This window comes from Neolamprologus multifasciatus, chromosome 7 (genome assembly GCF_963576455.1).
Source record: "Neolamprologus multifasciatus chromosome 7, fNeoMul1.2, whole genome shotgun sequence".
In the NCBI taxonomy this organism is placed as follows: Eukaryota; Metazoa; Chordata; class Actinopteri; order Cichliformes; family Cichlidae; genus Neolamprologus; species Neolamprologus multifasciatus.
In genome coordinates this window covers 53,765,036-53,793,017 of record NC_140445.1, presented here as the reverse complement: position 1 = coordinate 53,793,017, position 27,982 = coordinate 53,765,036, and the positions used below count along the sequence as shown (strand labels likewise).

Below are 27,982 nucleotides of genomic sequence, written 5' to 3'. Positions count from 1 at the left end.
AGAAAATATAATGAACATAGCTTGAGATCTATCTATCTATCTATCTATCTATCTATCTATCTATCTATCTATCTATCTATCTATCTATCTATCTATCTATCTATCTATCTATCTATCTATCATTTAGAGATCAGATTTTACTGAACATCTGTTAAAGTACAGTAATATTTAAATACGAGTCAGAGCAGGGTGGTGAGTAACACTGGACTATTCACAGATGCTTCTTTCTGCAGAGCTCTAAATCATGTTCCTTAATTCCCAGAGCCACATCTCAATCATACTCCTTGCTAATTTGAGAGTCACCCTCATTTCATTTTAAACGATTCATTTTTGGCAAATTTGTAAATGGCCCCGATGTGTTCCACAATTTAGTCAATTACTGTTTCAGCCAGCAGGACTCCAGGGACCAGGAGCATACATCGCCTGGAGGTACCATCTCAATAATTGTTTCAGAAAAGTTGGGAATAGATTGCTAACGCTCTGTTCCACTTATTGAAATGTCAATTGGAGCCAAAACCCTTTTTCTGTTCTCTTTTTCTCATTCTTTCTCAGTACAGTATGACTGCTTTGCCTTTCCTGAGTTAGAATCATTGCTGAGTGATGAACCGAGTTTGATATGTCCTAATATTTAATGCAAAACCAACTGTGTTCTTGGGATGACTCTTCCAACACAGATTGTATCAGAAATTGCTTCTCTGAATTAATCCATGGCCCGCACGTTTCCTGTCATGTGTCAAATAAAATGTAGCACATAATTTGAACTATACTGTAAACTGAAATTGTAATTAATTATTAATTAGATGGATAAAATTAAGAGATGATAATAATCCAAATTAGGTCTTAATGGATACTAATTAAGAGGAGAATCCTTCTTTATGGAATCAAACAGCATGACCTCAAGACCCCAATTAATTAAGCTATTATTAGCCTTTTCCTGTCTAGATCTCATTCAACTGAAGGCAAAATAGATTACAGAACCTTGGAAAATGTGTTTTTGGTTTGTTTGACCACGAGGTCCCTAACCCATCCTTCCAGCCAATTAACCTGTGATCAAATGTTGGCGAATGCTTTTTAATTGGAGCCCAAGGAGATCTACACATGATGCAGTGATATACATTAGCATTTAGCTGTTTTTCTTTGTCCCGGCATATGTGCAAGAACCTACGCAGGAAATTGTCTGTGTAGAGTCGTCTGTGCCATTCAGACACAAGAAGGTCAAAAGCGTTTGCTGCCATACTCATTCACTGTACAGTAAATCTTTACAATAATGCACCACAAACACAAACGAAGTACTAAGTTTATTTCTGCAGCACATTTAAAACAACTTCAGATGGCAAATGTGTTTTAGCAATTACACAAAATATACAGCATGCATAACGGTCCCTAAATTAAAAAGAAAAAATGATCAAATTACACCTTTTTTTAGACTTTAGGTTGTTGTAAATGTGTGATGTAATTTCCATCAACATTTTTGATGTGCCAGTAGTCCAGTACTGTCACCTGTTTGGTTGCCCCAATACCGTAACTTCAGCATTTCTGCTGTAACATCATAAAAGCGTTATTACTGTAAATTATAGCTACATGTCTTTCGCCATGTGGACTGAATTAAGTTTATTTTCTTTCTTGAACAATGACAAGATACCAGCTCTGCTGTAATTCCCCGTTTCCTTAACACACACGGCTACAGGTACCAAGACTTTTTTACAGTAAGAAACTGTTGTTGCAGATCACAATAGGAACACTTTTAAACTGACAAATCTAGCTGCCAGTTATACTGTACTATAATTGACTGGAAAAATTCTTATGCTGTCTGTATGTGCCATTATAGGACATTTTTAACGGGTGACTAGGGCACAATGAGTCCTAGGATGTCACTAGGCTTCATTGTAAGCTAAAATACCTTCAGGAGATGGATCCATGGTTTGACTCTCTAACCGTTGCTGCATATCATTTTCTTGTTCTCTTCCCTATTTTTCCCATCTATATCTGTTTCAATGAAGGCAAAACACCAAACGAAAACATTAAAAAAGACCTGTGTGTGTGTGTGTGCGTGTGTCTACCAGCTTTAGTTTCCATTTTTGATTTTGAAGCAAATTAAAGTTGCGTTAGAATTTTTCAAACTCAGTAATAAGTTAAAATCATGTCAAATGTTTTCTGTATTTTAACGTGAAGTAAGAAAGTAAGTTTGCTTAGGAAAATGCTTTCAATTGCTGTCTTCAGTTAATTATTCACGTTGTAAGAAGATTTTTCTAAATTATAAAATAGCCGCTTAGTAGCATCTCTCAGTCCGGCAACTGCTTAACAAACTTTCCTCCACGGTGTGTATTACAGTGTATTACAGTCATGGTTAATGATGAGTAAATGTGTGTGGTGTGTTCGTCTGTACCGCGGGTCAGCTGCATCTGTCTGTTCTGATTACTGGATGGGTAATTTTGTAGTTCTGTGTGTAAGACCTTCAGCTCTATTCTATAATTAACTTTTGCCTGCACCCATCAGGTTCCATTCCACACTTGATGTGTCCATAGTGACTGTTACATGCAGCCAGCTTGCCATTCAGTATGTATTAAGCTGTCAGAGTGGGCTGCTCTCCCAAGCCGCCTGTCTTCACTGAACAACCCAGCCTATTAACTCCTATTGACTGTGACACACATGTCCCTCCAAAATGAGCGGTTCCGTATTGATTTTTCCTGAGCGCTGCTCACTTCCCCCTTTCATGCCGCCAAGGGTGAGATCTTTATCCTGACTGATTGTATATGTTCATCGTATCAGAGTACTGTTGTGCAATTGCCATTTCAGGCCCGTGAACCCTCTTCTGCCGTCCCCCTCCTGTGTATCATGGCTACTTGTGTGCGGCCAGGTCTCAGTGAGACAATTAAAAGGCTTGAATCCCCTGTGTCCTCAGTAACAATGCGGTCAAATGGAGCTGCAGACCTTCCACGCAGCCCATAGTCTCCCCGCAGCTTAATGCAACACACAGCATAAGACATAAGACATGACAGCCAGCTCCTCTCCCCCCGTTAACATGCAGTCGTGAATCGATGGAGCTGAATAGAAGGGTGCCATATCCTCTCATTGATGCTCTTTCTAACTGCTACAGCCAAAATGAACCCTGACAGCATGTATCGATGTCATATCAAGCTCCACCATTGAGAGAAAAATGATTATCTGCTGCTGAAATCAGTTATCGACATACTGTGGAATAGCTTCCCCTGCCCAGAGGATTTATTGATACAGTTTATTGCATATAAATATTTATCTAATATGTGTCTGAAATAGATTTGTCTGGTGTTTGTGCGTGGTCTAGTCCACAGAGGGCTATCAGTGCCTCGCTCGCGCTCCCCGCCACTCAACCATGACTCTGCCTTTCGCTCTTGTTGGATACTGTTTTTACAGACAGCATGAAATTGCTTTGGCTGTTGAAGTTAATAGTAAAACATGTTGTAATTACATTTTATTGCCTCTCACTCTAGAAAATCAAAATGCCTTTACTGCGGCCATCATATTGTAAATGCATGTAGAAGTGCTACATGCCACACCATCAGTGGGAAAGGTGCTCAAACCCTGTAACGGGAGAAAAACTAGAACAAGCCCTTTACTACTACTTTTTACTCAAAGCTTTACTGGCTAATTTTTTATAGCAAAATACTGGTTATGAATTTCTACAGTCAGTGTAGTTTATTTCTACAGGATATCAAAAAAAGATGTTGCTTTTTTATATTGCTATATAAATCTACAACAAATGCAATTAGCTATTCAAATACAGCCCAATCTTATATTAAATACATTTCACTTTTTAGCCTATACAATAAAGGCTCCAACCATCTTTATCTGATGGAACCTCGCTACCATCACTAAACAATGCAGCATCTGTGGCTTTGCATAACTACAAACATAAGATTTTGCTGTTACATGGCTTTTACGTGCCTAGGTTATCTCGATGAGTGCTTAGTTATCCAGGTAAGGTGGATCAGACTTTCCTTCATCATCTTTTTTCATCAACATCAGGCAATATAACATAATTATACATACTTATATTTACTCCTAATACACCTCTATTCCTCCAGTTATTTTGCATTAAGATTCAAACTACCCTAATAAAATATTTTTTAAACAATCCTAAATGGGTAAGTTGATGGCTAAATTAAATGGCTGTGACAGGTCTTGTTCTCTTTTTCACTCTTACGCACTCTGTTTTTCAGGGTACTTGGTCGGCAGGTTCTTCTAGCATCTTGGAAATCTTGCTGCAGTTCTGTGAATTTAGTCTCTTTACGTTTCACGTAATCAGATCTGGCAGGGCCCTGTGAGCGGCCAGCGTGCAGCAGAACTCAAGCCTTGGTTCATCTTGTCTCTAAGGATATGTCTCTAGATGTATGTGTGGGGAAATAGGTAGGATTCCCCCACACATCTTCGTAGTATTGTGTGAGATATCTAATATCTAAAGGATTGCAGATAACTATTGTTTTCATGGTTAGCAGTGAGATAATTGTGTCTCTATGTCCTGGAAGACTGACACACCCCTGTTACTCCTCTTAAAATTTCTTAAATTTTACATTTACTGATCCAAATCACTTTATGTAGAGATATTATGTACTGAACTAACACACCACTTGAAGCAGATGTGTAATTTGTGATATCTGGATATATACTGCACACACAATCAGCTTGACTTTAGCAGCATAAATGAGCAGCTTAGAAAGCTAGGAGATTTTCTGCCAGATTTCTGTATCTCCTCAGGGTGTTGCAGTAAAGTCCCCCCAAAAATAACTAAAATAGTTTCATTAATATTAGAAAGATGTAACTATATTTACTAACCGTTCCTGTTCTGCAGTGTTTAGACGCCATTTTCCAGAGTCTGTTCTTACAAATTAGTAAAAATGATGAAGCAGTTCAAATCAAACAAATCTGACATTACAGTGTCCATCGGCTTCATGTCACTTGCAGCAAGTCTTGTATCGATCTTCCTCCTCACAGAGCACCTGAACGTGACGTGACCTGCTTCGCTGCTCAAATGTTCAGAGGAGGGAAAATGCATTTGTGGCATTTGACTTTTGCAGTTTGTTTCTCACCCACCGACATGCAGTTGTCTTGCCAAGAGGTCTTTTGCTGATCGTGATATTGCAGGAAATTCACAGAGTGCAGTCATGTTGCATGATATTGATTTTTACAGACAAGCATGTGGCACACTGACTTTTTCTCCTGGATGATGCACAACCGCAGCTTCATGAACACGACAGGCGCTCTCAGGTCAAATACATCTGTTTCCCATCCTCCGCTGTGTCTCTATTACAGTCTTTTGACTCTCTGGCTGACTTATTGACCACCTCTCATGCTCGTTACTCAACAGAGGAGTAGTTTGCTGTGATTGATACCAAGACTACGCTAAGAGTCTCTCTTAGCCCCCACCTCGTCTTTACTCTCCAAATCCTATCTGCGGTTTTAAAGCCATGAGTGGTTTTCATTAATGGTCTCTCCTGTTTATGACACCATAATTAGAGTTGAGGAAAGGCACCTAACTACCACGGTTCCACCATACTGAGAAAGTCAATAATGCAAGCCCAACAACTTCTCACACAATTGAGCCCTGTGGAAAATCTATATGCTCTGCTGCTCTATGTCTTTATGGTGCCGTTTTAGAAAGAGGCCACCTGATTTGTTAGAGTTTTGTCCTCCACTTTTAACTAATCCCACAGAATTGATTATTAGCACCGACAGCATCGTTTAGCTTCCAGCAGCAGGCTCCACAGAGTAGATGTAGCGTGGGATGTTTCCTGTGTGTTCAGTATAGGAACTAAGTGCAAGCCTTGTGGCCATTTACCTGCTTTGTAATTTGTTTTGTGCTCCACCTCATGAACATGCAGGGACTCCTGTAAGAGCCCAACCAGGCTGACCGCTATGCATGGGCTGTTTGTGTGGAGCAGGTCATGTGGGATATTATACTAGATTGCCTTACCAGAAAATAATTCTGCCAGGTGCTCTATTGGGCTTTTTTTCTTCTTCTGCATATCTGTCAGACAGGATCGTGTAGAGTTACACAGAGAAAGAGAGCTGTTTGAATACACACAAGTACATTCGCCCATCTCTCTTTTTAATTAAAGTAACAACAAAAAATAGCACAGGTACTCCCTTTGCTATTATTTGTTGCACTTCCAGAAGAACATGCACTGTTGCCGGATTCATCTTTGATAACGAAATATATATGTTCACTTATTTACAAGCTATTTTCAAAAGAACGCTTTTTTTCTCAGTGTTAGCATAAATGTCATCATATACTGCTACTTAAAAACTGTTTCTCTGCTTGACACAATGGGGAAATGTTGAACAGAACAGTTTTCCTTTTGAGTAAAGAGGAGTGCGATTTTAGTTTTTTAACAGTCGAGTATTGCAGAGACCTCAAAGGGCTAAAAAAATTTTTTTTAAAGAGTCCACATAAAGTTTAAATTAGAATTAGCTTCTTTTCTTAGAGCCATTCACCTAGAGTGCCGGTATTTGTAACAGAACTCCTTGTTTCAGCTGAGGCTTTGTAAAACACCATGAATTGTTGATGTCGGAGTGTTCGCTGCAGCCCAGACTGGAATGTAAATAAGAAGCTGGTGGCTGGGGCAGCGTTTCAAGGGTCAGGCTCACTTCAGTCTCACATGGCTGCACTGTTTGCACATCTCCTGTACACCTTAGAGAGAAGGTTAAGGTTTTAAATTCTGACCAAAAGAAGAAGAAAGACACAGTGCAGCCAGTTTTAAGTTCTCAATACTACAGTGAGTGTGGTGACAATTAGCGTGTAAAATTGACCATCAAAGGTTAACATGGCATCAAACTAAGATCTGTTAATTAGCACCAAACAAAAATTCAGCTCAGTTTCATTCATTTTTGTTTATATAGCACCAGTCCACAATGATCATGTCATCTCAAGGCAATAACTTTAAAAAATAATAATAATTTAAAGTCTTTAATTTAAACTTCACCACAAACTAAACTCGTTGTCACTGACAAATTCAGCTGTTGTCAAGAAACAGCAATCTCAACACTGATTAATAACCACTTTCCTAAACAGCGCTTAACAAATTTGTTAGCCCACCTGTCATAAAAACATGAAAATACAAATATTTTAGAGATCTTTGACTTTAGAAATGATTTAAGTCTACTTAAAACAAAGAAATTGTATTTTTATTTCCAGGCAAATAGCAGCAGAATTCACGTTAACAATTAATCACACATAACATTCAACCACTAAAACAATGTTTTCCAGTCAGGAAAAGTAAATGGCTAAAAATATTGAGCTTTACTATTTTACTATTATTTTATTTTACTATTTTTCCTGCAATTTTGTAGAACAGTACATTTAAAAGTTAACAGATAACAATCATATTTTAGCATTGGTAATATCATGTTGATTAAAGAGCTTGCACATACTGGTGGATTAAAAATGACAGAAACATAAAACATTTTTTGGTAATTACAATGTAATTATTGGTACCCTAACCCAATGTCAACATCTGGACACAATGCATGTGAACTCCGAACAATGTTTCTATTGCAATTCTTCTAATAGTTGTTAAATTATTATATTGTGTAAATTTTCAGTTTTAAGTAAATTTTGTAGTTCATACGTAGCAGTGTGAACACTGCCGTATGAAAGCAGTGTTAATGAGGCCGGGAAAACATGTTGAGATGACAGCAGTTTAATGACTTCCATGACAATATACAGGCACTGGTGTAATCACAACTAAATGTCAGACAACATAAGGCCTGGTGCATAATGGCTTCAAATTGATATCTCTCTCTTGCTTTAATTATGAAATGCAAATTTTGCTTAAAAGGTATTGATTGTAGTTTAAAGGAAGAGCAAGCCGTCAGCCTGAAAAGTGAAGAGAGGACCCTGGAGTCACAGCAGACTGAACATGTGCATGGGGAGGGGTTTGCTTTGTGAAATAAAAGCCAGGGAGGATCTTTCTGGTTAGCTGCCTTACTTTGTCTTACATAAAATGAGATTAGGGGTTAAGTAACTACAAGGTTGGGATGATTATCAGTTATGATTGCTACTATTTAGACGCAGACTTTGGTCATTAATCAAAGCAGTTAGTCCGGGACCTGTGAAGCAGATCTCCAAGTAACTGAATCCCCAGAGTCAGGTGCGTCACTCAGTTTGGGAAGCAGGAGATGAACCGGTGCAGGGAGCCGGACAGTGGATAGCTATCTATCATGAACAAACTAGGCTTCCAAGAGCAGAGTGACAGGTCTTGCACACAGAGCTAAGCGGCATGCCAGGCTGGGACGTTTTAACCCTAGACACACTGCACCCTCTGGCTGGCCTTCCCAGGAGAATGAATGTTATTGCTTGGGATCCAACGTGTGCTCCGGTAAACATAAACCAAACCTAGCTCATATTGCTTCACCCTCGACTGGAAACCTAACCTCAGTGACTGAATGAACCAGTATCATAATTAAATCATCAGTGCTTCGCTTTTACTGTGCCTGCAACCCTAACCACAGCAGGAGATGGGTGAAAGGAACACGGCTCTGCCAGCCGGTGATCATAGTGTAACCAAAAGCTGAATAGTGGAGCATGGCAGGAGCCAGTAAGGCAACAGACACCCACCTAACACCCACTTAGACCTTATCTGGATATCTGTGCTATCATTCTTTTAGTTACTCCTACATTATCCTTACTTACCGCAGCCCTTTTGAACATTGTTCATTACAATTGAGAAGGAAGGTGCAGATTTACTTATTAGCCTGCACATTTTTTAACTTTTTCTGTGTTTTTTACCCAGTTGTTTCTGGTTTTACGTTTGAATTTCCAATCCTCAAGCTCCTGTCAAAGCTCAGATTGCACACCCCACATATCTAGATTTATGTGACGATCGTATGGTGTTATTTTTTTTTTTTTTAGTGGCATATGGCATGAAGTTATGATTAAAACTGTGCAATGGACAACTTTCCCCTCCCCTGTAACCGAGATGGCAGCTGAATATCATCAAGAGCTCCCACTCTGTGGACTTCTGGTTTCACGGTAGCTGCTTACAAGATAGTCTAATATGAATGGGGCCCTATGGAGCTGTAGCCAAAAATGCTCATTATTGTTTCAATAGGAGTCAATACAATAGATATAGTTCCATTTTTAGGTTTGAAATAAATGTGCCTTTCTGTTAGTATTATGCGTGCCACAGCACCTCAACCACTTCACAGCATGCAGCATTTTGATTTTATACACAAAGCAGTGGTCGCTGTTGGATTATGTTGTGATTTAATTCAGCTCCTAGCATTTCCTGTAGCTGCTGTTTGCAAACAGGTGCCATCAAAGAATTATGTCATCTCAAATCCTTAATATAACTGCTAATCAGCATTTGGAGAATGCTAAAGTTTAGTCAGTACTGGCATGTTAGAGAAAAAAATTAACTTTTTTTTTCAACTGTGTGCTGCAGCAGCACATTAGTTTATTCTTTATGTGGTGAAAGAACGCAATATCACTAATGCAATGTATCATTAATATTATACAGGTTACAGCTGACTAAATAGAATTCATATGAGATAACAAAACATTGTAACTTTCAGTACCAACATTTTCTTTTGTCTCTCAAACATAACAATCAGCTGGAGCCATCAGACAGTGAATGATCTGAAATCCACAACCTTCAGCAAACTCTGAGGGTAGGAGGTTTGCTCGCCCTTACTTCAGTAGCTAATGGCATGTTGCACTGCATGTCTAATGACTGAGACCCTATCAGAGCTCATCCTGTCAAACAGAGGATATTAAGGAAGGTAGTTACAAAACCCAGACTTTAATTTGACCTCTGCCTGCCCTTTTCTCTAGTGAGGTGGCTCCGAGAAGCAGGCCGGGAGTTTGGGCAGTTGGTGATGAATGACTGTATTTGGTGGGCAGATTGTTACAGTTCCACACTAATTGAGGGGGTCAACACAAAGAGCAAATGTGGTAATTGAGTCACTTGACTGTGGCTATTGAGCTTACCGCAGTTCTTTTGACCCTGTAGCCTGGCCTGGAGTCTCCCACTGAGCCCTGTCTGTTTTTTGTTCTCAAAGATATTATTGTCTCTTTTATTAGTTCTTTTTATGCACATCTTCAGTTGTCTGAGGGAGGTTTATTGGACTCTAAGTGCTGCACAGTTTTTTTTAATAGAATGATTAAAAGCAGTCAACAGTATATAGAGCTGTCCAGTGGTCGGGAAAAGTCTAAGCTTCAGGTGACCTTTATGTTGTATTTTCTCACCAAAAATATGCTTCATCCCCATCTTTTATACTGGAATCATGTAAAGAGATTTCTTTTATTAAGCTACAAGTGCAGGGAGAAAGGCCTTTCTGATGAACCCATGACCATGTGAGTGTTGCATTGAGAAACACTGGAAGAAATGTCAGCATGCCTTTTAAATTTATCTGTGTGAGTTTTATTAAAGTTTTCATATTTTCAGAATATGAGTTTTTGGTGAGAATGAGTTTGACCAATTAAATGATAAAGGTCTGAAGATTACTGGACTCTCTATGCCAAGCATGCTAAACTATACATGTGCTGCAATATCCTGGCTGTCTTACCAACTCTATTACTATATCGCTACACATGTTATAGTTTTACTTCACTGGAAGTCTGATGGTCTTATTTAGTGTTTTCATGAATAACTCCCGAGTCCATGTACATTACTCGCTTCTACTTTTGCTGTTTTGTCAGTGTTTAAAAAAGCAGTTGCACAATGAAACAGGACTTTACACTGTGTTTTTCTTCTGATTATATATTTCATTATTTCTTTCTATAAAACTTTAGAAAATGTGAAAATGACATGATCTTTGGATGTCATTTTTTTCTAATCTACACTTGAAGATCAAGAAGATATTTTAGGATTTACATATACATTTTTTTTTAAAAAAAATGCTAATATTTATAACATAAGAGGCTTCAACTAGATAATAATTGCCACTAAAACATGTTTATTATAAAAAGTAATTGCTGGTTGACTCTGTTTTAGGTCATATATTTAAATTAAAACAAATAACAATAATTTTCTCTGCTGATTGTATCATCTACTCCCTTTTCCTTCTCTTTGGTAGATCGCCTTAAATAATATCTGTGTGTTTGCTTGTTTTTATCATTTTTGAACTTCTTCTTTTGAGATATTTTGGCTGAGCCACCCTCCCATTTTCATTTTGCCAGAGGAGTCATCTTTGTGGTGTAAGACAGGTTCCCGTGTTATTGGATGGAGTTTAATGGATCTGTTGGCCTTTGCATTTGCTTTGCTCCTGAAACATGTGCTCAGCTGAGACTTGGGCAGAACACCATCCATTTACACCTAATGGCCAATGCCTTTGGATGTGTTGAGTTGTGAACAAACCTCTCACTGTGCACGCATGTGTGTGTGTGCGTGTGTGAAAAGCTACAAGGACAAATGCATTCTGCATTTAATGAGTGTGGGCCAAAGGGAACCTGGGTAGTTAAAACTGAGAGTTGGCGAGACTATTTTGTCCCTTGTTACCTGACTCTTCTGTTGCACCTTTAAACTGCAACATGCCACTAAACTACTCTGATGGTCTCGCAGGACAGATGTAGAGGCTGCAATCCTGTGCGAATGGGATTGATGGACCACATTAAACTCTGAGCTTCATCCTGCTTAAATGCTTTTGCACTCTAAATCTTTTCTGCTATATCGCACTGTGGGAAGAGCACAGACTGTAAAAGGTTTATCCGAGAGATTGCTGGACTGTCATTTGAACTGTATATGTGGTTGATATGTGTGCCTATTTATTTTCTTAAATGCATGGGTAGAAACAAAGATGAGATTTCTTTGTTTATCTTGGCACATCTCCCAAAAGCCTTTTAAATGTCCGCCCTTCTCCTCAAATCCTCCTTATTCCTAAGATGTGATTGTTTTAACGCACAGAAATATGGATGTTGTAATTACTATTTGCGCAAACAAGACAGCAGCTTCATTGATATGCTGCCACTGATAAGACAAGAGCTTGGCAGTGAGACAATGGTTGAGGCCACCAGGGGCTCGTGAGCACCAGGGACGTAGGACCGTCCTGCCTCCTTCGTCAATGCAGACAACCAACAAAAGCGGCCTGTCATTCACGGCACACGTGCGTTTTTAATTAATTTTCACTCAGCTCTCCTCGGAGTGCTTATGTGGTGATGCTGACCCCCAGATCTGAATGTAGATCTGAATGTAGCTTTCTCTTCGTCTCTGCCCGTCAGAAGGTCAGCAGTGCAGTCATCCTAAACAGAAGCCCCATTTTCTATAGTCCTGGACTCAGGAGGTTGTTAACATTGTCCTAACCAGGGACGTGTTAGAGGTCAGTGGGGAAAATCACAAGAAGGCTTGTGTAAGAGCATGCAAAACATGATAAACAGTATGGACCCGCATCGACGATCTGTGTAGAATTCAGTGATGTTGCGACCTGTAAAAAACTGCCAGCGCAATCTACCTATTGGCCTTTACAACAACGTAATGCACACATCCTTATGCGGCATTCAGACTATACAGAGAAGGGTTTTAATGCTGTTCTCACCATGCATGAGTGCAAATCTGGGTGGCCTGTGGATAAGCCGGATCAGGGTTGATCAAATTGCTATTGTCTTAAAGCCATTCTGATTCGGATTAGTTCACAGGAGTGGTCACACACGCTTGGTCTGTAAATCTATAGGTCCTTATGTTTCCACCTTGCACTCCCACCAGGCTTTGTGATCTGCCAGGGCTTTGGAGGATGAAAGGAAGTGGGATCTTGTTATTCTTTTTTGAATGTACCAACTGTGTTCAAGGGAGCTTTTGAAATAAGTGCCCTTGACCTATCCTTAGGTTTATCTCTCCGTGTCTTTGCCGTCCCTCTTTTGTCTCTGCAGGGGGCTGAATTTAGTCTGATTAACTAATGACGGCAATGCTGTTAGAAATTAAGGTTTTGGGGTGACCGCAGGGTTTTCTTCAAAGTCCCGTCATCCTGCAGGCGGCTCTTCACCTTGGCTTTCCATGAGGAGATTAAACTTGCAGTTCACCTGATCTGCTTACTTACATCTCACCCATGGCTGTAAAAGCAGTGTTTTGATCATACCCTCTAGACTTTTATCATTTTTATTCCATGATCTTGCCCCCTCCCACCCCTGCACCCCTATGCAAAAAAAACAAATTCAAAGGAAGAAGCTACTGAAAATATCTTTAGAGTAGCTTTAATGCCATTCTTTGAAAAATATTTAACCATTTTCTGATGAGTGTTTTTTGTGGGGCTAATCAAGGGTGGCATTATTTTAGCCAGCTTTTCAGTCTGGCCCGGGTGGCTGGGTAAGATGTCCTCTGGTCTCTGAAAGGTTTAGAACTAATAGTGGACCATTTTGCTCACAATTAATAGAGCTCCCCATGAGACCAGAAGCCTATAGACTTGTGGAAATATTGTAGCAGCCTTCAGGCAGCTAGCTAGATGTGGCTTTCTTCCCCGTCACTCACATTTGTCGTAATGGCACGAGAGCCTCACTGGCTATTCCCCAATGCTGTGTGTATGCATGAGTGTGTGTGGAGCCCACTGCCCCAAGCATGTCTCATTTCAAAGTGCTGTCACTCCCTGCTTCCTGGCATCTATTAACACCCACCATTATCATGCTAATCTACATTGTATGATTACATAAAGTAATTTATGCACAGCTCTATCCCATGTCTGCACAGAGAGGCATGCTGCTATTGTTGAATGTTTTAAAAAGAACATTTTATGATCGTCGCATTCACTTTATTTCCTCGCTCTTTGAATCTTCTCACACTTTTCACTCTAGTCGTCTTACTTTATCAACAAAATCCTTAAACGCTCTTACGGAGGTTTGAAGGCCTCTACCTACTGGGAAAATAATAGCTAAAACCACTAAGTGAACCACGCTGCTTTGTTCATGAAGAGGGGATGAGTTTAGATCAGTTTCCTCGCAGTCCTCTTTAGCTCCATATCGAAAATGGCAAGAATGTGTTTTGTGTTGAAAGCAGAGGGCAAGAGATGAGCTCTCTTCCTCATTTATTCACAGCTAGTGGAGTAATTAGGAATGCAGAAGGCTGTTAAATTAAAACTGAATTGCACTTATTAACATTTTAACTACCAACCCCACCCTCTTTAGACACTAAACAAGGACAGTTTCAGCTCTAATATGCCTGAAGAATCCCGCTGAGGGGACTTTTTATGTATCTCTAAAACAAAGACGTTCTTTAAAGTAAGATCTCCCTTTTGTTTAAACAACCAAGCATTTAACATTCAGTGTAATATGCCCAGGCTTCCTCCATGCTGTCAGGAGACACACCACCAGAGCTTCTCAAACTCTCTGCTTAATGGAACACTATTTGTGGTCAGATTGGATAGCTAATGGTGCTCCCTTTGAGGGTAACTCTCCAAATTAAATAGCATGGATTCACATCTGTCAGACAAAACCAGGAGGCTCTTTGTAATCAATGACCCAAACCAAGAGAGGCTCCACAGGGGGCACCTCCACTATGATGGCAGAAAGCATAAGGAGCCACCAGGGAAGGAGGCAGCTCACCTGCTCTAACAACCACTGTGCTGGGCTTGTGGAGAGCACGCTAGAACCTGGAAGGGAGCATCGGCAGGGTTAATGTACATTTATAGAACAGGTCAAACTACTTAAGCCAGGCACTGATTTATAATGCAGGAGTGCAATGTGACTAAACTGTAAAGGGAATTCTTGTTTTTCTGTGCAAACATTGCCGTCGGTGTTGTGTTAAAATGTTGAACCCCATTAATTTTATCACTCCCCCTCTCTTGTTTCTCTACGTCTCTAAATTTTGTTTGGAGGAGAGACTAGCAAGGCCTCCCGCTGTTGCGGAGAATTTCCTCTCGTTGTTAATTTTCCCTGCTCCATATGGCGCCACAGACACTTCACCTGCAGGCTGTAGCAGGCCGTGCAGCAGCCAGCAGACATCCTCGGGCTCAGGCTGTCATTTACACAGGCCTGTGCATCTGTCTGAGCAGAAGAGAGCGCAGCAGAACGGAAACAGCTCTTCCGTTCTCACCTCACCGCCTGAGACCAGCACCAGCTACCTGACGAAATCCGATACTGTTTCTGAAATACACTGAAATGCAATAAGGAGGCAGCAGCAGGTTAAGACAAGACGCCGTCTTTGTAGCGGGCTCGTGCCCTGAACCGGCACTTTGGAAAAGTCCAGCTGGAAAAAAGCCAGCGAGATCATGCCAGACGTCTGCATGCGAGTCTGTCAGTCTGTCTTTGAGCATGTGCATGCATGTGTGTCCACAGTACGTTTGTGTGTGTGTGTGTGTGTGTGTGTGTGTGTGTGTTTTCAGGGGACCTGAAGTTTGCCTATGGCAGAGCCATGGAAGAGAGCATTTCATCCTGGTTTGTCATTGATTAGAGAAGGGTCTTTAATTCCTTCCCACCCCATGTTGTGATTCATTTGCATTTGTGTCAGGAGGTAATGGAGTTTTGCTCCACGGTTTGCTCTGAAAATCTTGAAGATGTGGTCTAATGTGCATGCAGCCGCTAGCAAAGAGCTTTCTGATTTATTAGGTCTCTTTTGTTGGCTCATTTTTTCCCATCTTCTTTATCTTTGAGTAGGACTCTGTGCTTCTCAAACACAGAGGAGCGAATACTGTAAAAAAAAAAAAAAAGAAAGAAAGAAAGAAAGAAACTCTCAATATGCTTGTAATGATTATTATTTTACAGAAGAAATTTGCATCCAAAACAGACACACAATTTTGTAATAGAACTGTTGAGCAGTTTTCTATTCCGCTTACATTCATTTAAAACGTTATATGATGTATATGTTTTATTTACTGCAAAATCTCAACCATTATAAGCTCTCAGTGACATAAATTTGAAAAAATATATATATAAAAAGAGGAAAACCTACAGCCCATATCATAAATATATCAGCAAAAGTAAAAATAAATATCTCTAAATGCTCCTAACAAGCACTGTGAATTTACAGTCTTTGTTTTTTTTTCTAAAAATGATTTTAGAAAAGTGCAAACATCCGTTTTTTTGTTAAATTATGTGACAGTTTGTTAATTAGTGTCTGATAATTCTTCGAGTCTTTTGCACTAATTTACTGCAGTGAAAGCCGTGAGATGTCCCTCATCATCCCAGCACATGCCCTCATTTCCCATGAATCTTAAAGGGTTCCTGTTCACAGAGGTCTGATTTTCCCATTATGTCGGAGATGAGATATGAGGTTAGGGGAAGCGCCTGGATTGGCTGTGGGTTGGTAAGTTGGTCTGGTTTTCTCTGCAAAGTTGGGAAAATGTGGTGATAAAATTTGTCAGCCTCTGGGGGAGGCCGTGTTCAGGGTCACGGCTAAATCTGTGTGCCATGGGCAAAAGGCTAGCCCATAATTCCAGCACAGACGAGCGGAGAGCTGACCTCACTACAGCTGAGGCCAAGCCACACTGATTTCAGCCCACCTGCTGGATAGTCGGTGGGATAACAATGGAGGCGAGGGGAGAGACAGGGGTCTCTCACTCTCTCTTCTTTTCTCCTTTTCTTCTCGGTCTGTGGAGAAACCTAAATGTCCTTGCACATCGGCAGACTCGCAGCTTTTTCTTCATTTCCTCCTCAAAAGAATGCAGCTGTTCACATAACAGCGTCGTGCTTTTCAAGTAGCAAATGGAATTTTCAAGGAATCCCTCCACATGCTCAGTCTATCAAAGAAAGAACTCAATAAACATCAAAAACGGCAGAACTCGCGCTCTTACAGTTGCTGTTTATGTTAATCCACATATTGATTTTCTATTATATCAAAGTGTTGCATCAACATGCAATCACATTAATACATCTTACCTATTGTGAGTCATGGCTCATTCAACTGATAAATATGTAAATTAAGATGTTTTATAGTTGATGGCCAACATTAATCTCATTTGGATGTCTTAAACCAAATTAAATGAGAAAGAGTAGCTCATAGCAGTTTGGAAAGAGTGTTGCAAATTCATCTCTGAATTAAAAAGGAAATGAGCAGGGGATAGAGCTCGCTTTTTTTTTTATTACAAATGTTAATGAAAAATGTTATTGACTTGAACAAATGGAAAATACACCTGGAAATGTATATTAAAAACCCCCTTTCCAATTTCTCTCTCTGTGTAGTTTGCAATTATAGTTATTTCAGCAATAGTGGGGGAATTAATTTTGCGTGCAGACTGATAATGTTAGCAGTGTAAAAAGAATGGATATTGTGTTGGATAGGGGGTCTCTAGGTATTTAGAAGGAGGGGAGAGAGCAAAGCTTTATTTAATTGAGAGAATGAATCAATAACAGCTGCGGCGCTTTGTCAGAGAAGGCCTTGCGAAATGAGCAAGTAATTTAATGTGGACAATCCAAGGCCAAGTGGATGGTTGATTGAAGGAGTGTATTCGTGGTGGAAGACCATCAGCTGTAGCTAGATGCAGGTGGGCATCTTAAAAACTTAACAAGTTACAAGGACAAGCACTTCCATTGACGCTACGTTTTTAGTTGTGGATGAGAAGTATAGCTGTTCTTTCTCCTCACTAGATGATGACAAGATCACTGGCTGCTTCTTTGTCTCTTAACATATCTTGACCAAATAACCTTAAATCCATAATTAAGAATGTGAAGTTTCAGAGTATCCATCCAAGTGATGCCGCTTTAATGGTAAATAACTTCACTTCACTAACTTCCACTTCATCCTCATAGGGATATTTTTTTTCCTTCTTGATCTAAGTTTCTGGAAACTCTTTTTCTCTGTTAGAACAGTTCTTACTGTTTATAAGTAGAAAGAAAAAATAGTTTTTCCTCACTAGTTACATCTTACAGTTCAGTTTCATTGTTGCTGGATGCTGGCAAATGTTTTTTTTTTCCTTCAGATCTTTTTTTTCAGATCTCACGTATGCATCATTGCTCTCAGGCCATCACTGAAATCCTTTCTAGAAAAATCAATCTTTAAGGTAAATTAGTCTCCCTGCGCACTGGCAGGCATCCCAGTATGTAAATTCATGTGCTAATTCACAACATGATTTCATTTCAACTTTCAAGCAAATGAGATTTTAATTGAAAATGAGATCTTCCATAGAGTTTCTCACTAGAGATGTGCAGCAGGGGAATGGTACTTTTCGCAGATTGTTTTAAGAGGCACGAACACTTTTGTTTTTAATCTTCCGAGCCATTTTGCAAAAAAAAAAAAAATACACACACACACACAAACAAAAGACATTGCACATTTCTCAGCATTTCCTCCACAACCTGCAGGTTGGCGAAAAGGCAATGTGAAATTAACATTGCGCTTCAGCTCCTTGTCTGTATGAAAAGGTGGGCTATTAGCGTATGTGTGTGTTTTCATTATGTTAATGGTGTTAACACATGGCCGCAGATTGCCACCAGTGGTGCAGTAATTTTGTCTTGCTGATCATAAAGTGTCCGAGTGGGTCATTTTGATTATGACACGCTAATTACATATTGCTTTGCCTCTTTGTGTATTCTTCCCCTCAAACTCAGAGCGACCTACAGTCTTTAATGGTAAGCTTTTATGTGTTGGAGGGAAGAAAATAGCAGGAAAAGATCTCTGTCTATGTTCCTGACGGCTATGCTGCATGCATGCTTCACTGCTTCCCTTTAAACTTCCTAAATTGTGTTTCACAATAAATAGATGCCCAAGCCCTTAACTGCCAGTATTAGATTAGATACCATTAGATGTAATAGAAAATTCTCTCCCTGTAATATTTTCATAAGAGTTTGAGGCATTTGATTAATCTGACCACATTTTATTGCATTAATGATTTTTTTTCCTTCCCACTCTGCTGTAAAGACATTGTATACAGGCTAATGCTGTTTTCTCTCTCCCCACTCTGCTCGCTCTCATTCATCCTCAGCCGTTATTGCAATGCATTGTTGATGAGGTGAGTCGGCGTCTTATGTGCTTTCACTCCTAAAGTCATTCCTAATGGAGTGGAAACCTTATATTTTGTTTCCTAATGAAGCACAGGAGTGGCAGACAGCTCCGCTTGGGCTGTCCTTTGGCTGCCTGCAGGTTGAAGCCACCGGGCCGAGCCTCGCTGCTCTGAGGGAGACAGCGGGGGATGCTGGGCCGGGGCAGCAGACAGCTTATGCATGAACTTATACACAGGATGCGGGAAGTCTTAAAGAAAAAAATCTTTTAAAATACTCCATTGGAAGTACAGGTGCGGATTTAGAATTTAACTTAAGTAAACATATGAACTTCAACACTCTGGTACAGTGGTTAGCAGCGTGGCCTCACAGGAAAAGGGTCCTGGGTTTGAATTCACCCGCCAGCTAGAGGCTTTCTGTGTGGAGTTTGTATGCGCTCCCTGTTTATGGGAATGGGTTCCCTCCAAGTTCTCCGGCTTCCTCTCATAATCCAAAGACATACATGTAGTGTTAACTGGCTATTCTAAAACATCATTGGGTGTGAATGTAAGCATGAATGGTTGCCTGTCCAAGGTATACTGTGCCTTTTGCCCTATGATAGCCAGGATAAGGTCTAGGCCTCATGACACTTGACTCCTATGACCCTGAACTGGTCATACTTGGTTGGCTGGATGAAAGTGTGAGAGCAGCATCAGCAAAATATGCGTTAATTATGAGTAGTTAAAGAAACCATTAAATAGCAGATATTTTTATGAGTGTCATGTTTTAATGCCATAATTGGATGATCAGATGTTAATCATATTTTGTAAACGAATCTGTGGTTTTGTGTCATATCTGTCTATTACATACATAATGAAGGTACAGCCAACATGATTTTACTTTAATTGAACTCGAACGCTGGGGAAACAGCTAACCTTGCGTTGGAGAACAGCATCTCTAATTTAATTGGCACTAAAACTGAAGTGTAAAAATAAGTTGGCGCACTCACACGTGTTCTTTGTGCTAAGCTAAGCAAACTAGCTGCTCAGTCTAGCTGCAAGTGCCTTAATTAACTCTCTGATAACTTGTAGGTGCATCTGTCAGATGCTGTAACATCTCCATTTTAAAGCAAAGTAGAAGCGGTTTAACACAGAAGAACTCAAGTGAAGTACAGCTCGCTTTAAATCGATATACTTTCAGGTATCAGAAACATCTGTAGTTTATAAAGGAAAGAAAATACAAGAAAAACTCAACCGTTGAGGGGTCGCTGCTTTTTTTTTTCTTTTTCTCTGAAAATTAATGCAAAGTTGTTCTGAGTGATCACCTGCTTCCTAAAATTAAACATTTATATTTAGACATGGGGGTCTGTCAGAATGAGTGGTCCCTGACTGGCTTTACATTGTATTTAACACAGATTACATCCTGTGGGATAACGGATACCACTGTCCACAACAATTATCCAAAAATCCAGTGAAGTATCATCTCCTGAATAGTTTACATAGTGGACCAACACCTCACTAACTAACTTTATGTTGTTTTTTTCCCCCTTTTTTGTCACCTCTCTGCGCATCGGTGCGTTAACACATCGGATTATTCATTCAGATCTGCATCAGAAATCGAGGATTTCATGACCCCAGTCGCTGCTTTAATGCTGTGTTCAGCCAGAACTGAAGCAGTGATGGCTCTGCGCACTCAGAGTCTGTGGAAAATCTGAGCTATTCTGAGCTGAGGTTTCACAGCAAGGTCACTTTTAAAACAAAATGTCTCCCCTGCTATCTAGGTCACAGCACATTCTGTTACTTTCTCCGAAACTTCCTCCCTTCCTTCCTGCAGCTTATAATTAAACACACACAATTATCCCAAATTTAATGGGATTTCAGAACCAGGCTTTTATTTAAGAGGTAATGAATAATATTTTAATTGCATATGTAACTGTGAGATCGAAATGTGCTCCTCTCATCACGTGTAATTACTATGCCACATTTTTCTCGTGTAATATTCTATGAATGCGATCAATAACTGATGAACATCTTTTTGTATCAGTTATTAATTATGAAATGTTCCAGGAGGATGAAAAAGAAGAGGCGTAGGTGCACTGAAAACATATGGACTGAGTCGTTTTGTTTATTGATCTCTGTAATTAATGATATAATGCATGTCACTGAAGTAGTTTGACCTCTGAACCGATCATTATTCGGAGTGTAGCAGCATCAATCAAACTGCGCTTTTCTCAGATCTATTTCTGAACACCCCCTCAGGGACAGACAAAGCACCCACTGTATCCTCATTTCTATTCAGCTGACCGTGGCCTTAGTATGAATGATTTAGACATCTGTACATCAGACACAGACAGTATGAGAAGCAGTAATGTGAGATTTTACAAGTCGCTGCTGAAGTTCATAAAGAACACAGTGTTTGCTTCGCTGCCTCAAACTCCCAGAGAAGAAAAAAAATCATTTCCTTTATAGGACTTTGGTGTATTTACTGATTTGTTGTTCTCTCTGTTCCACCTCGGAAACAACGTGTATTTACTCGTCTTGGCGAGATGTTGTTTTTGTGTCCAGTAATGACAGCCTCAGTGGTGTTATTCGCCCTCTTCACATCGTAATGACTATATGAATGTTTGCCTTTTGGATAGAGTGGCGGCCAGATTGTTTGGGCTATCCGGAAAAAGCGACATGCATCACCGCCCAGCCTGGGGTCTAGAGGTGGTGTGTGGTGTTTATGTCCCACTCCAGCAAGCGTCCCAGACTCTCCTTGGGACGGGTGCATTAGAATAAGTCATTCCGCTGTTAATTTAAATGGCTTAATACATCACTCTAAGGTGGCAGAGAGATGTGAGCGGCAGAGGGAAGGAATATGAGAGAGAGAAGCCAAGGGGTGTTTCTTCAATATCAAATGAAATTGAATCCTGTGTTACCTCACTTTTGCTGTTTCTCAAGCAGCTCCCAGGCTATTAATGGAAAGCTGGAACAGGATTGGTTCAGTCTTACGGTTCTTTAATTTCACCACAGCTCCCAGATGTTAGGTCTTTGTCTCATTGCTGATCCCTTGCTGATCTATGCTGTTGTCTTTATCCCGCCTCCAGTCCGCTGTGGCTGTGTGTTGTGTTATTGGGTCAGGTGAATCTATCAAGGACGGAGAGTTGGGCAGTTCACACACCAGGGGGATAATTACAGGGTGATTGGTGTCCTCACGCTCTCTGCTCTCACTATCTTTGTCTCCTCCCTGCTAGCCTCACCCTTACATAAACGCACACAGCATGCCCGGTATTGGAAGTCAACCAAAAAAAGGAAAAAAGGAAAAGCTGCTTAGTCCCGGGATCCCAGCCCTCTTACCTTCTAGATCTCGGGGGCCCAGTTTGAACCAGCTGTGTTTGTTTGACAGAAAACATGGGCGTCATTGTTTACAGATGTTTTGCACTTATTTACACTACCTCATTGTGCAGAACACAAGAGACAGCACACTGGATTTCTGCACTACCACCACATCTGCTGCTATTATTACCCTAACCTCCTCCCATGGATAATTCATCACCCTTACCTTCCAACCACATTCTCTTTCTGTCTTACTCAGCCTTGATTCCTCACATCTGCACGTCCTTTCACGGTCATAATGACACACTGCTCAAGTTAAATTAATTACTTTGTAAAACCCATTCCAGTTTTCACTCTTTAAGGAATAGTTTGTCATTTTGGAGGATACCCACATTTGCGGCCCTGGTGAGAGTTAGCGACTTAGCTTAGAGGACCAATGCCGCTCTTCTATCTGTCATTCAGACTTGAAGCTAGAGTCTAGAGTGTTAGCTTAACTTACCATAAAGATCAATAATAGCTGGCCTGGTTTTCTCCAAAGATAAAGCAAATATATACTCTGAGTGTGTTTCTAGTCAAGACACTTTCATCTGTTACCATGTGGAAGGTCAGAGATTCATGAGAAATTTTCAGTTGAGTCACCAGCATGCTCACTTTTAACTCAGGGAAATAGTGAAGAAACTTAAAGCCATGCAATAATTATTTGTTTTTATTTCAGTGTGAACATTAAGACTCTTTAATACACAAGCCTAACCTCTTCACAAAATATACTGGGTCAAACAACCCCACCAGATAATGAAGTTGAAGCATCCCAGTGCAATTAAATATCTCTTCTGACTATCAACTACAATACAAGTATTGTGATGTCAAATAATCCCACCACCAGCTTGTATATATATGTGTGTGTGTGTGTGTGTGTGTGTGTGTGTTGTATTTTGTTTTTGTTTTTTTTAATATGTTTAACAAATACTTAGCTAACCGTGGTTAGGACCCCTGTCAGTCACGTGACCAGGCGGAGTCTCTGGTTTGTACCAGCTGCTTCTTCACCTTTGGTGTGCCGGTTTTATAGTGACAAGAATGTAAATCATGCACTTAAAAAAAAATGTTGTCCTGTGTTGTCCTTTAAGCAACACCTCTTTACTCTCCTGCGTGTTGGATGCACCTTGTATTTCACTGTATATTTATTCGTGCGCTTTTCAAAGTTTGTAACCTTGAAAACACGCTTTCTTTGGCGAGGGGAGGGAGGCTTTTATATTTTTGTGTTAGACATGTTGCTGACAAGTATGTTGCACGCCCTCTCACCTGCATGTGATCTTGATGGAAATCTCTGGTTTTCTGTTCACGCATACGCGCGCGCACACTTTGCACTTCCCGACTTTGAAAACTGCCAATAGAGCAACAGCAGGCTGTTTCAGCACTCTGGACAGTTCCTCCACAGAGACAGGGATGTTTGAACCGGAGGCTCTCCTCAGCAACACCACCACTCCCACCCAAGTAAGACTGGGGACACCAAGGCTGAGTCCAGCACTGAGATTTGCCACTTCCAGATCCTGATTGTGTGTGCGCGCACGCACAGATGACTCCACTGGAGTCACACAGCCCTTCCCCCACATACGCATATCATCCACCCAGAGCTATTCTATCTGTATGGAAATTTGGGCTCCACAGCTGGAATCCCACAAAGCACTGTCATCTACTAATAGTTATTATCGCTTTGGCCTGCTCCCTCACAAAAACCCTGCAATACAAGCACATCGCATCTTTATGGTAATGCCCTACAATAACAGCCCCAAGCTATGGTGCATAGACCTTTGTTATCATTACGATAATTCCCATTCTCACTTGACTCCTCATTACACTATTGAAACTGCTCGGGGTTGGATATAGACAAATTCCTGTATCTTCCTTTATTACACTGTAGCATACAGTGATAGTGCACAGAACTTAGGGTCCCTAAATACTCAAGCAGTCCCTATAATGGCAATTTAAGAGTTGTTCTTGTGAATTAGCAGCAGAGAGCTCTGTTTGCTATAGCATTAAGGCGCTTTTGAACTTGGTTCTTGTTGGGGATGAACAGCGTAGAGTTTAAATGCAGATTGGATTATGTTATATTATGTTTGACAAAACTCTGTTTATTTTTATTATACTGTAGAAAATAAAAAGCAAAATTATTTTTGAGGTCTTTTTTTCTTTGTCAACTGCTTTCTTCAAGGTCAATTTTACTTCACACATTAAAAAAAACTTCTATGGTCTTCTATGGTTAAAAATTCTAAGGTTAAAAATGAATTAATGCATATTAGGTTGTTTCCAATGTAATTTAACACATATTTGCTACAGTGTTCATCTCTAGAATATATTAGTATATTACTGTCTTTTTGTCAGCATTATTTTTCGGTACTGGTGGTAAATATAGCTTAACATATCTGATCTCAAAGTTAAGTTAAATGCTGCTACGACCGTTTGATTTCTTTGTGTATTTTTTATTTTTCTTCCTTTGATTTTTCTATTTTATTTTATTTTATTACTTTTTTGTCCAGCGTCGACCAAAATCTTCATTCGCTGCCATCAGGATCGTGAACTCTGTGCTCTGAACTCTGCATCTTCAATCATGAAGCTCATTGCCTTTAGTGACTGCTTTAGCTGCACGCTCGATCTAATTGTATTACACATATTAGTATGGGCAAAATGCATCTTTGAATCAGTGTGATGTTTGCTCTCTGATGGGTGCAGAGTTCATCATGAGAAAAAAAGGATTTGAATTTGCCAGGAGGTTTTTTTCTCTCTCTTTCTTTTGGCCTGTTTTTTCCAAAACAGACGAGTCTGTGATTTACGACACACGCCTTCTACGATGCGCTTCAGGTCAGCTCTATATTGCAAGCAAGGCTCAGAGAGACATGGCAGCTTGTGTCCTTGCATCTCTCCATGAATGCCCGCACAAGGCCTCTGGATTGCACAAAAAAGTAATTGCGGAGTGATGGGCACAGCTTGTCCCGTGCAGCCTGTGTCCCACACTTGAAGGCTCTCCTCGGAGCACCCTCATTGTCACATAGCCTTTTAGCACCTTTGTTCCTTCCTTCCCTCAGGACCTCACAGCTCACCATTGGCAGATGAGTCCCTGTCTGTGACAAAAGGGTCCCTGCGCTCAGCCTCATTTGATGCTGTGATGAACTCCCCCCCTCACTCACACTCAGCACACACACACTGCACACCTCCTCCTGCGAGAAGAAATGTTCCGTTTAGCGGTGGAGGATGTGGGGGTCAGGACCCAGGGGTGGGCTTTTAGGAGACAAATAAACATCAGAGCAGGAGAGGGGTGATGACTTGTTTACACATTAGCGAGCATTTAGCAAGTCTCACTGTTTTCAGCGCGTCTCTCCGGTGGCCTCTCAAACAGCTGATCTTTCTCTTTTGTTGTCCTTCCAGCTCACGATCAACACCGGTGGAATCATGTTGAACAGTCTCAACTTCATCTTGATGAGGAGCCGTGCTGGCGTACCTGATCAGTCCTGGATCACGTGTCTTTTATCCATGAATATCCATGAAAAACCGGGAAGATCCAGAATAATTAGCCTGCAGCACTTTTGCCAGTGATTGTCATCAAACAGTCTCTTGCACATTTTGCGCTGCTCTTACCCTTCCAGTGTTTTTCTTTTAAACCTAATCAGGCAAACACACACATACACGCATTTGAACACACTAACTCACAAACTGCATCTTTCTAATACCATCTAATGAGGTGATGACCAACCACTTGTTATAATTGCTTCAGTCTCCTTTTAATTTTCAAGCTTATTAATCATATGTAGAGTTATTTAAGAATGCATAAATTAATCTTAGATTAAAAAGCCTATCAAAGCTTCAAAACAATTAAAGAGTAAGGTAAGATTTCCCCTGGGCTGGCACTTTTATTTTAATAGAGTGTTCAGGTGATTATCATACTTTGATGCAGCACTGTGATTAATGCAGACACACTTTTAAACGAGCTGTTCTGGCTTGCACACATAAAAAAGGTAGAATAAGCACGAACCTGACGATGACCTCACTGACTTTTTTTTTTTTTTTTTTTTTGGAGGGTGGGCTACTTTTCCCATTTCCTCGCCTGTAGGTGTGCTTGAAAATCGCTTTTTACACACCACTTCCTGCAGAGAGGGAGTCCTGCGAAATAAGTCTGTAGCATTAACAGGAGACGAGGGTCGTTGTCAGTCTTTTTAATACTTGAAAGCATGCTCATTTGGAGTGGTTCAGTCTGTCAACACAACTTTTGATTCATCTGAATGTAACACCGGCTGTTAACGGGGTTTACTCTGCTGCTTCAGTGATCAACGGATATTGCCATTCAATCTGAATCTGGTTACTCATTTGAGATGAACAACACCATCTTATTCTCCTTTTTAGCAAAAATAAAATAATATTTTTTATCATACAACGTGGACAATCCCATTAATTTGCATTCGGCCAATATAAATGTTTCTACTTCCACATTTAACGCTGACTGGACAGAAATCTGCATTAAATTCATAATTCTGATATCAGTAATATGCATTTTATTTGCATTTTGCAACTGTATTATTATTATTATTATTATTATTATTATTATTATTATTATTATTATTATTATTATTATTCGCGTGGCATCACATGGTACACCTCTCAGAATAAGTGAACAATTACGGATAAGTTGTTATTACCGCTCTGCCCCACTGAGGTCGATGGGGCCAACGGGATCGCGTCCTGTTACCTTCATCAATATTACATGACTGCCTGTCGCAGCACTTTTGCCAGATGAAAACAATTAATCCAAACCTTTATTGGCTTTTAAAGGGTAAATGTTGGTCGTTTATGGCACGAGGCTTCACAGTTTTCCTCTCGTGGATGCCTTTCTTTCAAAAAAGAGGGAAGGACCCAAGCGAGAGATCACCAAAGTGACCTTATAGAGCAGCTGGTGATTGTCACAGCGCGTGTTTAAGCCGGGGAGCTGGTAAACGGCGTGTCCGTGGGAACACGGCACGTGATGAAGGCCTGAGCGCCGTATTCATAGGCGGACGCGCACAACAATGTGTTGGGGGGGTCCCTGCTGTTTTTAGCGGAATGCCTGATCCCACTGCAGCCTCCTCCGTGCATAATGCCAAATAACCCTGAGAAGGAGCAAAAAAATAATGAAACGCGTGTAGCCGACACCACATCATGACGGAATTATGATAAAATAATATCTTTTTTTAATTTAAATGTATTCTTTATCATATTTAAAATATAAGAAAGCCGATTGCTTAAAACAACAACAACGATTTATTTATTTATTTAATGTATCTTTTCTAAACACTTTACCCAATAAACCTCCAGGCTGCTTTAAGACTAAGCACTCAGATCAGCTCATCTTCATTGGTCATGAATCCATAGTTAATTCAGACTGCCTGTGTGAGTGGGAGTGTCTTGCCATAAGTTTTGCCGTCACTTGATTGCGATCGTTGTCGTGGAGTGGGGGGGCTGTACCACAGTCTGCCTGCCATGTGGACTCTGCTGCTGCTGGTGGCGCAACACAAACCATCCGCACACATTGAGAGGGGAGCAGAGAGGCGGGAGGGAGGCGGTGCTGCACGGACAACTGCGTCCCACTCCTAAAGCAAACATCTTCAAGTCCTCCAGCGCGGAGTTGTCATTGCTCCGACATTCACTTGATCACAGCTTTGTTGTTCACGGCGGAGGAGAGCTGCGCGAGCGTCTGAGGTGAGTTTGGGAACATACTTTGGGCAGCAGATGCACTGAGTGTTTTTGGGGTGTTCCTTATTATTTACGCGCAGTCTCTTTGATATAATCGTGTTCATACACTGAAGAGGTTTAAGATATTAAAGCAAATATAATT

General features: G+C 40.5%; 1 protein-coding gene across 2 annotated transcripts in view; it reads left to right on the top strand.

The window, feature by feature from the left end:
• The first annotated feature begins 54 nt into the window (after window positions 1-54).
• The window catches only part of skor1b (SKI family transcriptional corepressor 1b), a 34,529-nt gene continuing 6,601 nt past the window's right edge, over window positions 55-27,982 (top strand). For both annotated transcript variants that reach the window (XM_085166871.1, XM_085166870.1), the window contains exon 1: window positions 55-27,846. The gene's annotated coding sequence lies outside the window, so the exon portion shown is untranslated. The remainder of the gene's footprint in view (window positions 27,847-27,982) is intronic.